This window comes from Salvia splendens, chromosome 3, assembly GCF_004379255.2.
Source record: "Salvia splendens isolate huo1 chromosome 3, SspV2, whole genome shotgun sequence".
Lineage (NCBI taxonomy): Eukaryota > Viridiplantae > Streptophyta > Magnoliopsida > Lamiales > Lamiaceae > Salvia > Salvia splendens.
Genome location: NC_056034.1, coordinates 17,405,922 through 17,417,541, shown reverse-complemented (window position 1 = coordinate 17,417,541; position 11,620 = coordinate 17,405,922). Strand labels below are relative to the sequence as shown.

The window sequence follows — 11,620 nt, the reverse complement described above, 5'->3', positions numbered from 1 at the left end:
AGGCCAGAAGGTGCTCCTTTTCCAATCCTGGCTCTAGCTAATGCCTGGGAAGCTAAAGTCCAAATGGATCGGGCAATACACTATTGTTGGCCTTCGAGCAAACGGAGCTGTGGAAATCCAGGGCAGTGCCTCAAACTTTACTTCTTTACTTGTTAATGGTCATCGAGTGAAGGTTTTTAGGGATAATTCTGAGTTGTGTGTGGTGGAGGAAGTGCCACTACGCGCACTCCCTATTATCGCCTAGTCGGTCTAGTGAGTAAGTGCTCTCGACGAATTCCTGGGTCAGGTAAATGGGAATACATTTTTTTTATCTATACACTGAACCAGGGGATCTCGAGAGTACTCAATTGAAAGTGTAAATAGTTTATTTGCTTTTCGAAAAAAAAATAATAATAAAAAATCTAATTTTCCAAAAATATTTTCGAAACTTCAGACTTCTCAGGGAAATTGCTTTGTCTTTTAATGAATCCTTGACCTGGGAGTCTGGCATTTCATTTGATTGTTTTTCCTAAGTGTGGAATTGGAGAGAATAGCGTTTACACGGGACAAAGTGATTTTCAGGCCAGATGTTTGGGAGGGAAGTTGTGAAATTTCAAAATTCAAATCATCGCTTTATGGGAAGGCGTACGGTTGCTTATATCACGCCTGCAACAACCTGCAACCGTTCCCATCCCTATCTAAAATACCGATTTCCCTCCATATTATTTTATTTTCCACAAACCGAACTCTCTCTCACTCTAAAAATCCCCAAAATTTTCTCTCGCAATTTCCACATTTCTCTAACCTAAATCGAAAATTTGTCCCAAGTTCTTGTGAAATTTTGCAGATTCAGGTCATGGAGTCTACACCGAAAGTAGGGAACCCCACCACATCCGCCTATTCCAGTGCGGCGGCGTTCATGTCAGACTTGGTGCAGAAATTCGGAAGTGCGGAGGAAGCGATGAAGGCTTTCGCCATCTTCACGGCAATGATGGAAAAACCAAATCCTACCGCGTCAGCAACCACCACAACCACAGCGCCACCACCGCCTACGATACCGGTAGATTCGACGGCCCAACCCGCTATTTTACATACAGTGGCCGAACCGACCATTAGCGCACCGGAGAAAGACGATGCGCTAGGCGATGAAAAAGAGGATGAGGCTGATCTGGCGGTGGGGTTTGAACAGATGGTGGTTGGAGACCAAAGGTTAGCCCGTGTTGTTGAGGGGGAAACCCCTGTTTTTGAAGGAGTGGTGATTGAGGGGGAAACCCCTGTTTCTGTTGTAAGTGTTGCCGAGGGGGAAACCCTAGGTTGTGATGGTATTGCTAAGGGGGAAACCCCTGACAAGTTTGTGGGCAGTGAAGCTCTTGGTGTTGATGTTAGGGTTTGTATACTAGAAATCACCTTTCGAGTGATTGAATACTGTAAAACTCTAATAATTATTTTCCAATGAATGCAACAGATTATTTTTGTCATAATGTTGTTATGTTTTACATTTAATGGATGTTTATTGCATATTTGAATGTATAAGCGAACATAACATAAGTCTAAGTCTTTGTTCTAGTAGACCGGTTGTGGGCTGCGCTCAATTTAAGGTACGCGGTCAGTTCTGAACAAAGAAAAATAAGAATTTCACAACCCAGATAGACCTAGACTACCTATCGTGAAAGGTTGCAATGTCAGTGATATGGCCTATTTCATGCATCGGTTTATGGGTGAAATACATGCTACTTGATCGGTTTATCGCGCAAAACAAGTGTTAAATGTGCAGAATTACCACTTGACCAAGGCTTCAAGGCCGACCTGATCAAGCAAGTACAAAGGCGATAAAAGGCTCAGAATCGGGGGAGTTGATCAAGGGGAGCGATCAAGCAGTTAGGAGGGGACCACGGGCTTCTGGAAGAAGAGCACGTGACAAAATGAGCTGGATACAGCGCACCATTCTGTTATCAAGGACGACATTCTAGAAGGGGACACGTGCTGGAATATGAGACGCAAGGACGAAGCTGAGTCACGAATTTGTTACCAAAAAGCGTCGACATTCTAGAAGAACAGCACGCAACAATCAATGAGTCGCTCATTCTCAGAATGAGTGAATATTCCCTGATAAGATCGTTATCCAGCTGGAGGCCGAATCGAGCTTATAAATAGAGGGTGTGCCACCACAAGAGGGAGAGAGACACTTTACTTTCCGCCTAGTTTAGTTTAGCATAGTTATCTAGCGTAGTCTAGCTCTCTAGCTTAGTTTAGTTCAATTCTCTAGCTTAGTTAGATAGCTTAGTTTAAAGGGCGACCACAGGGAGCGCTGCAGAATACTCATTTCTGTTAGCGTGACTTAAGTTTCCCGCTGAGATTCTTCTCAGTTTACCGCTTTCTTAGATTCCAAGTGTTAGCTTAGTTTAATTTCACGCTGTAATCAGTTTTTAGTTTAATCAAGTTATTTTCTCTTTAAATCCGCGCATTTACTTTTCTGTTGTTTCCCGCAAATCACTTGACCTAGTAGTTAGAATTCCGTTGATCAAGCTAACTAGTTTAAATTCTGTCTAGATTAAAACAGTAGTTAAAACTCCCAAATTAAAGCGTGGCAGCAGCCAACCCCCCCTGTTCACTACTCACACACTCGACACACCAACTTCCCTGTGGGATCGACCCTGAACTTGCCGCTTTACTGTTAAAGTTGTGCAAAATTGGGAGTTATAAATTACTTTGGCAAGGCGGAAAGGGCGAGAGCTAGAGTGCATTGATTAAGTGGCAACGACATTTGCTAACTGATCCAATCGGTTCGGTTATCACTCCATATAACTTGATCCGCATTCTATTCGTGTTTTCGATTCCTTTTCTAGTCCCTCCAGTCAGTCCGATTATTTCTAAACTTATTGAAATATGATGACGTTGGTGTGGTATAGCACTAAATGGATCTAACAGCAAGACGAGTCTTTATGCTATCTACTGAAAGACGAGGTCTTGATAATTAATTTCTTAATCAATGTACATTAGCATTGAGCATACGATATTGAGTATCTACTACTTTGACTTATCAAAGGTGCGGGTTTTTCGTCACCCAACGATCCAGGTATATTGGGTAGTGGTGATCATTGTCTAGCGGTGCTAGGATTGCTATTATGTTGAATCGTGCGCGAGGAGAGTCTCGTTTGATAACATCCACAAGAGGAGCTCGAAACGAGGTTTTATTGTTCGGAACCTAGCTAGTTAGAGTTTAATTACTCTATGAATAATAAATAAGAGTTTCTTGCTAAGTCCACTCTTGGAGAATAAAATATGTTAATTAATTAAGTCCATAGCAGACGCAGACATTAATTAATTAATTGATGTTTCTATCTTAAGCGCGGGAAATGAATTAAACAAATAAAAGGAAACCCGGAATACTTGTAATTTCGGATTTGGAAAGGCAGTGCAATATTACTTCTGTAGTGGCTGCTTGTAATATTCCAATATAAGCTTATATTAAATTGTGGGTTCAATTTAATTAGTAAAAAGCTAATTGGGTGAGGCCATGTCCAAATTCTTCATTACATCCCTGACTGGGCCCAATATGTGACTTTATAAATAGGAGAATAAAGGAGACAGAAAACATAATTATTATAGCAACAATTTTCGTCCCCCTCTAGAGAAAGAGAGAGAATTCGAAAATTGCTCCCTCCGTGAGCTGAGTTCTGTCTTCATTATTCGAGTCCTAGTATTTTGGTGAGATTTGCCCACACAAATATCAGTATACAGTCCGGGACACCAGTCAGAAGATCAGAGGTCAAGTACTGAAGATCTTCACGTGGAGACGGAGCAAGCCATCATCGATTCTTGATTGAATCAAGGAGGTAAATTGGCTAATTCCGTAGTGAGCATGTTTTAGGGATTTTATATGCTAAAGCATGTTTTTAATTCAAGTTATGAGCATGATACATGTGATAATTACGCGAATAGAATTTGTCTAAATAATCTGCTAAATAGATCAAATTTATGTGATCGGATCTCATGCACGCTTCCGCTGCCAACCCCTTCAGTTGATCTGTTAGTTGCTGAGGGGGAAACCCCTGTTTACATTGAGGGGGGAATTTGTCTTAAGGGGGAGAGGCCCCCGTTACTGAGGACGTTTCGGTGCTCAAGGACAGTGGGCTACAATTGATGGTAGATCTGGTAGAGATTCCGGAGGCCACAGATTCGCCGCTGGATAAAAGGGAGGCCAGACTTAGGGCCAGGAGAAGCTTAAGGGATGAGATAGAAGATCTCACCCTACCCACAGAGGAGGAGTGCCTAGCCCCGGGAACAGAAGGCAGACAAGGGGAGCAGATCCCTGGGTCTAGCAAGAAGGAGGACGAAGCAGAGGAGCGCCGCCTGGCGGAGGAACGCAAAAGAAAAGGCAAGCATGCTGCTACCTCCCGGACCAAGAAGTCCAAGCATACTACAGCGGGCAAATCTGATGAGGCTCCACTCACAACCCCTACTAAAGTTCCCTTCGCCAAGGAATGAGTTGGCCCTACTCTGGATAGTGAGTCTGATGAAGAAGAGATGGATGAACAAAAGGAGAAGTTGAATTTTGAGCCAGCAGAAGTCTGGTTGACGAAAAGATTGTTGGAAGCAATAGAGAGAAGTTCAAGGATCCAAAGAGGGCGGCAACGTACAAAGAGCGGTGTGGTTCTGGCAAGCTAGCGAAATCCAGGAAACGGTACGATCGGGAAGAGTTACGGGAGATAGATTCAGATGAGGAGTTTTGTCAGTACATCGGTGCAATTGGGTTCGATTGGCTTTTAAAGCATAGTGACGCACAGGTGTCGACAGCATTGGCCAGAGAGTTTTTCTCAACTTTCCTCCTGAGACCCACCACCGATCTTGATGCTGACACGATTACTTTCTGACTTTTACAGAAGAACATGAAATGGGTATCAGAGAATGGTCCCTCCGGTTGGGGTTGATTACCCGCGCAGAAAACGATGAAGGCGTTTGGAACGAGCACGTCGTGGGACCTCCGAAGTACACTCCCGGTTTCAAACCGCAGTCTGCTTGGGAATTTGTCACCCATCCTAAAGTGGGGCAATTCAAGACTAGCTACTCGAAAGCATTCCATATCGACAACCGTATCCTGCATTTTGCTCAGACTTTTATATGTTATAATTTGATTGGGACCTCCAATTCTGCCCTAACTACTGCTGACCTCTATTTTACATGGTGCATGGCTAATGGCGTGCGGGTACACCTGGGCTATTGGTTAGCTCAGGCTTGTCACCAGATGGCTGTAAATCCCTCCCGCCACATGTACACATGCCACCTTCTCGGAGCTTACCTTCAGTGAAACACAATCATGATGATAGCAAAATCTGCGCCGGAGGTAGTAATGTGAGAGCCGCCCGAGATCTTCAGCGTTGATTATTTCTTCAACAAGGGCCTGCTCTACATGCACGGGAAGGATGTTTGCTTTTATGAGGTTGGCAGAGCGGAACCCCAAGTGAAGCCAGAGCAGGATGGTGTCGAGACAGTGAATAGTGAACAGTGAAGAGTACGAAGAGGTGAAGAGGGGCATGGGCATGATGCAGAAGGAGCTCAGTGACGTCAGAAAGGAGATGGGCGAGATGAGGTGTCACAACCGCACTACCTAAGGATAGAAAGTACGGTTTGTCGCGACTAATGGGGGAATTAAGAAGAGGGGAAGAGGGGAAAACAATCAAAGGGGTACGACATGTAGATCGAAAGACGAAACTTCATTAACAAATCATTGTCTTAGGTCATGAAACAACATGGTTCGAATAAAAATAGTCCAACAAATTTAAAGAAAAACATAGTTGTAAAACTTAGAGTAGCAGAAGCAATTGAGAGTTTGACTACTACTATGTATGAAGACACAGTAGCAACCGGAACGTTTATTGAATATGAATCTTGGCCCATTGCTCAACATCCTCCGCCTCCCGTCCTCGCTCAACCTGTACATAGGGAAAACATATACAGGGGCTGAGTACTTGATGCACCCAGTGAACTCATGCCCGAAATACATTTTTACCGGATAGGTTTTGTCAAGCCACCATTGAGTGAAACTCGGGTTTTACTTTAAAAGGTCGAGAGACACTAAAATCATTTCCATAAAAAGGTGCATGCGCATGCAAACATCATCGTCATCCCCCATCATGTACCATATCTGAACCATCATGTAAAACGAGAATGTGGCCACAAACTCGATCACTGGACCGGCCGACCTAAAGGATGGCTCACGATCCCCATCAGTGCACTAGCCTAAGTAGGGCTTAGACCCTAGTTAGGCCCGAATTCGTTAACCATCAAAGTCTAGTAGGACATTATCCTAGTAGACAATCAGATAGGCAATTCAAAACATAAAATACGGCATGACATAATAATTAAACCACCCTTATTTCACCATATACATATACTTGCAGATAAAAGAGTTTAAGGAATAAAGCCCACCTCGATAGCTTAGAAATTTCCTTTTATAACTTCTCGATCCGACTTTAACGAGCTTGCGAACCACCTTTTCAAAAAAGTAAATAAAGTACACATCAATTTCAATAACGACAACATTTAGAATGCATGCACTCTAATTAAAGTCTTTTATCTCATTTTCTCGGTTTTTGTGCATTCTCGATTATTCGGCGGCCACCCAAGGCATCGTGTGCGACGCCGGTCGGCCGCTTACGCCCATAATTCCTCCGTTGGCTCCTCGTATTTCCCTCCATAATATCGAAACAATTTCTCAAAAATTATTTAAGTGTATAATTATCGCAACTATTTCTCTTCGAAATTATATTTATTTCGTACCTTAAATTATTCTGAGAATTAAATAAATAATTCCGCACAATTAATTATCGGCCCAATTATTTATTTAGAAGGCCCAAGACTTAATTATTTTCCCACCTTATCTCTCCAATTTAATTAAGAAGCCCCAAATAAAATAAAAGCGGGCCCAAACTTAAATAAATCATCCAATTAATTTATTAAGCCCAAATTCATTAAATAAAGCAAAGGCCCAATGTTTTTTTTATCAAGGCCCAATTTAAAAGTCAAAGAAAAAGGAGTCAACAAAAAATACTCCATTCTCTCTCTCGGCACTTCCGCCTCCTTCACTCTTCTTACCAAAATTTTCCCCCAAATTTTCCATAGATCCTCATTTGGAGGAATCCCAAATCCGTCGGCCTCCATCGTCCTTACGCCGGCGACCTTTACGCTGTTTCACCACCACCACCGTCGTCTCTTCCGCGGAAAACGCTGATGCAGCGAGAGGACAAGGAAGTCGTCGCTCAGCCGCCGCTGCTGCTGATTCGCCAATTCGCCGCAGCCACCGCGGCTGTCTTCCCCGGCGGAAATCGCAGCTATTCGCTGCTCGCTGGCGGAATTAGGGACACCGCCGCCGTTCCACACCAGAAACTGCCGCCGCTGTTCGTGAGCAGCCACCGGAACTCTTCACCAGCTCCGGACAGCCCCGACGTCAATCGGAACAGCACCGAAACCAACCCGAACAGCCCCGCTGCTGTCACAGCAGCCCCGAAACACGGTCGCAGCCCCCGACTTTAGACGGGACAGCCCAGATTCACCTCCGAACCTCCCCGAAACCAACCCGAAAGATAAGTTCTAAAACAAGGTTATATTCTTTCGTGTTTTCGATTAGCCACGGCGGTGTTCGATTGATGATTGAGTTATGTGTGGGAATGATGTATGACGAACATGATATGAATAACACCGATCAAAAGGAAAAGGATTTTTACCTTCGTTTGATTGTGAACTTGATAGAGCCGAAAGGAATGATATATGAACTTTGAATGAATTTACCTATGACTTGGGATGATTGAAGCACAAAGGCAGCAAATTCCTTTACTCTCTCGTTTCTCTCTCGGCTCTCACTCTCTCTCACTGATTTTTGCTTGAAAATGTTGAAGTGGAAGGGTAGGAGAGGAGATAAATGAAGGATCTTGATATATTAACTTGTGTGACTTTGATTTTAGAATTGAATGTGGAAGATGGAAGATAAGGAGTATGGAAGATGGAAGGTCATGGAGTTGGCGTTCCATTTCATGTGAAGGAGGGATTGGGCTTGCACAAAAGGAAGTCTATGAAGAAATTGGGCTCAAAAGAAATAGTTCCAAAAAGAATTGGGCTTGGAATAAATAAATTAGGATAGAAAAGGATAATTGTTATAGGCCCAAAAATGACATTTCTTCTCTCGACAAACAAAACAAAGCCAAAAAAAATTTCCTGTGTACAAACGACAAAATTTTTCCTGTGTACAAACGACATCCTTTAAAGAACACAATAAAAAATGGTAGAAAAAGTCGGGGTGTTACATGAGGAAAGACCTCTGCGGAGTCCGGGACGAGTTAAAAGTCCTCAGGGGCAGTATTACTGAGTTGGCCAGGAGGTCATCCGCACAGAATGATCGTATGGCGGAGGCCGTCACCTTGATGATGATGATGACCAAGTGGCTGAAGGAGAAGTTTCCCGAGCCCCAGAAGAAATTGCCCGCTGGACCCAGCAGTGTGTCCAAGCCGCCATGGCAGGGAAGTTCTTCTCTCCAGCAGCCCCCACCAGTGTCCAGGCCCCTGATAACCCCATCTGCATCTAAACCCCTGTCAGTAAAGAAGTCAGTGCCTAACAAGAGTGAGAAGGATGAGAAGAAACTGGAGTCGCCGGCCAGGAAGAAAGCGAAAATGACCCGACCCTATGTTCCACCCCAGTTTGGCTCCCGAGGGGTCCAAACCCCGAATTGAGACCCCCCATGACCAAGTAACTTTTAACTTTCAGTTCTTCTTTCTTTTTCTTTCCATTTTTTTATGCGTTTATATGTTTGTTGTTTTGTGTTTGTGTTGTTTTTTTAGCATGCCTTTTGATGTAGATATTTGTGTTTGTGTTATGTGTGTCTTCTCCCACTTAGCCCAATCTTTGGTCTAAGTGTGAGAAGTTTGTGTTGCTTTTGGGCATGTTTTGGTTTTTGTTCTGTTGTAATTTCTCCCACTTAGCCCGTTGCTCGGTCTAAGTGTGAGAAGTTTGTTTTGTTTATGCGCATTTTTTGTTCTGTATGATGTGCGTTTTGTATTTTGTTGTGGTCTGTTATTACTTTCTTGTTTCCCCCCTTCACTGGGATAGCTTGGGGATAAGCTTAAGTGAAGCGGGAGGGGGAGAGAGTAGTACAATTTGTGTTTAATATCGATAGGAGTCTTTAGGTCTAGGTTTTTGTGTGTCGCATGAGCTAGTGAATATAATAAGGCAAGATCCCCTTAGTGAGATCAATTGAAGATAGGATGCATGTCAACTTTGATGCCTTTTCCTTAATAAGCTGAATTCGGTTTGAACGAAATAAGGACGATAGAGGATGCCTTAGATTACCTAGTTGTGAAGCCCCACCATAAATGTGAGTTATAAGCATATACACTTAGAGCTAACTTGTAAAAAAAAGGGAGGCCACCACTTGATTGCTTAGGGAGAAGAGTTTGAAGGAGAAAAAAATAGGGTTTCTGGAGGTATAAGCTGGACGAAGTCCAGGAAAAGGAGGTATAAGCTTGACGAAGTCCAGGGGAGAAATAAAATAAAAAAATTGGAGGTATAAGCTGGACGAAGTCCAGAGAGATAATATATATATATATATATATATATATATATATATATATATATATATATATATATATATATATATATGAAAGGGGGAATAGAAAGAAAAAAAATCTTAGGGCAGGAAGCAATAGTAACCTGACCCATGAATTAAAAAGAAAAAAGGGGACGGTAGGAAGGAGAAACTCTCATAACCTGAAGCATCAGTGGTGTGTCATTGACTTAAGAGTGAATCGATCCTAACATCCCTGGTGAGGAATGAACGATTGAGTGAATCCAACAATTGGAAAGTCAGTAGGCTATCTTGACGAACTGACAGATCGATTAGGTAGAAGAAGGGAAGGGGAGGATTTGGAGACTGTAGACAAATCGGATAGACCTTAAGCTTGTGGGGACAACTGCCTAAAAGTTGAAACTAGTTCATGCCTTTGTGTTTTTCTTTAAGTGTTTATTTTCTCTTTGTTAGTCTGTTAGTATGTCTAGGTCTAGGAGTTTGTGTTTTGTTTGTAGAGTCGGTCATAGGATAATCATGCATTGAAATTCGCCTGATTTCTTTTTCTTGTCTTTATACTTGAGGACAAGTATGGTTTAAGTGTGAGCAGTTTGATAAGACTAATTTCATGCATTGATTAAAAGTTTGAATTCATGCATTCACGGGGTCTAACACATGTTTTTAAGCTAGGTGTGTAGTAAGTGTCGCCAGGTCCAGGAAGAAAGAAGGATGATTACATGGCGTAGGGAATTGGCGATAAAAGTGAGCAATATGGGAAAAATGACTAGACGGAGGAAACAGCGAAGCTGAAGGGCAGAATTGAGATTTATGCGAAGGCTTCTAGAAGATCCTCCGCGCCTACATAAGGGAGAGAGCATGCAGAAAAGATAGAGTTTTTCGGCTCCTTAGGTTTTATTTTGGCTCTCTTGGCTCACTTACTTCTACACACTTGGGAGATGTCCGGGAAGTTGTAGGGGATTACGGGTTTCACTTTCTATGTGTTGTTGGGTAACACTGTCCTTGCGTAGGGCGAAGATACAATTACTGCTTTCATTTCATTCCGTTGCTGTGAATTTCACCGAGCTTCGTTGTTCGAAGCTCGGCTCTGTTTTTCTGAAAAATTATCGTTGATTTATGCAATTTCTGTTTTCTGATATGGTGATATCTATTTCAAGTATGAATGATGTTTTATTTCTGAGCTCGTAGTTATTTACTCAATTGGATGTTTTTCGCATTTGCTTGTCGAGTCGGAGTAGAATCGTTGATGATTGTTGTTGGGTTCAGATTGCTTGGATCCGGAGTTGATTAAGCATCTGATGTGTGGATCTGAAACAGAGTAGTCGTAGTTTGATGCCTCATTTCCGTATTTTTATTTCCTTCTGTCTAGTATATGTAGATCTGTTTAACTTCCGGCTAATCGCAAGTTTCCGACGTCCGAAATTTTACATTCTGTTTGAATCTGAAAATCTACTCTGTTTTCTTCATATTCGCGTTTGAATCAGTAGGAAAAGCATGTCGTTGTTAGTTAAATTCATAGTTCGTTAGTTGCAGCTTTCCGTCCGTACCTTACTGTTTTAGGGAGATGGTCCTCACTGCTTGCGTTTTTTCTGTCTAGCTAATTTAGGTAGTTGTTTACTAGGTCAAGGAAATTTGTTTGAGAGATTGAAATTACGAATATGTTACATACCTACATGATGTTTTCAGTTTCCTAGGTACAGTGTCATATTTTCTTCCTCGGTCTAGTAATAGTTTACCTCAACCCAAAATTACGTGGCAGCAGCCCATTCACCTTTCCAGAGTCTTCTAAATGCTTTCTTATGCATCCGTATTCGTGGGATCGATCCATACTTCCCTGTACTAATTCATAGTATAGCGGGTTGAGGGTTTTGAATGAGGAATTTGTGTGTCCAACGACTGAGACTTCTGAGATCCTCTGAGTTCCTAGACCTCGTGATCTAGTGGATTCTCTGGACTTGAGAAGCATGACCTAACATAAAAGCACACACGGTTCCGAACAAACTTTCAGTGTGTAGAAAAATCGGCAGTTTACGTCAGAAACCGTCGGTTTCTACCGAAAACCGGCGGTTT

General features: G+C 42.5%; 2 long non-coding RNA genes across 2 annotated transcripts; one reads left to right on the top strand and one right to left on the bottom strand.

The window, feature by feature from the left end:
* Positions 1 to 5,672: 5,672 nt before the first annotated feature.
* Positions 5,673 to 6,227, bottom strand: LOC121795426. Its single transcript, XR_006049467.1, has 2 exons — positions 5,990 to 6,227; positions 5,673 to 5,912 (listed from the first exon to the last, which is right to left on the bottom strand). It is a non-coding gene; the product is annotated as an uncharacterized LOC121795426 (long non-coding RNA).
* Positions 6,228 to 8,581: 2,354 nt separating this feature from the next.
* On the top strand, positions 8,582 to 10,689 carry LOC121795425. The gene is made up of 2 exons (XR_006049466.1): positions 8,582 to 8,718; positions 10,223 to 10,689. It is a non-coding gene; the product is annotated as an uncharacterized LOC121795425 (long non-coding RNA).
* Positions 10,690 to 11,620: the final 931 nt, after the last annotated feature.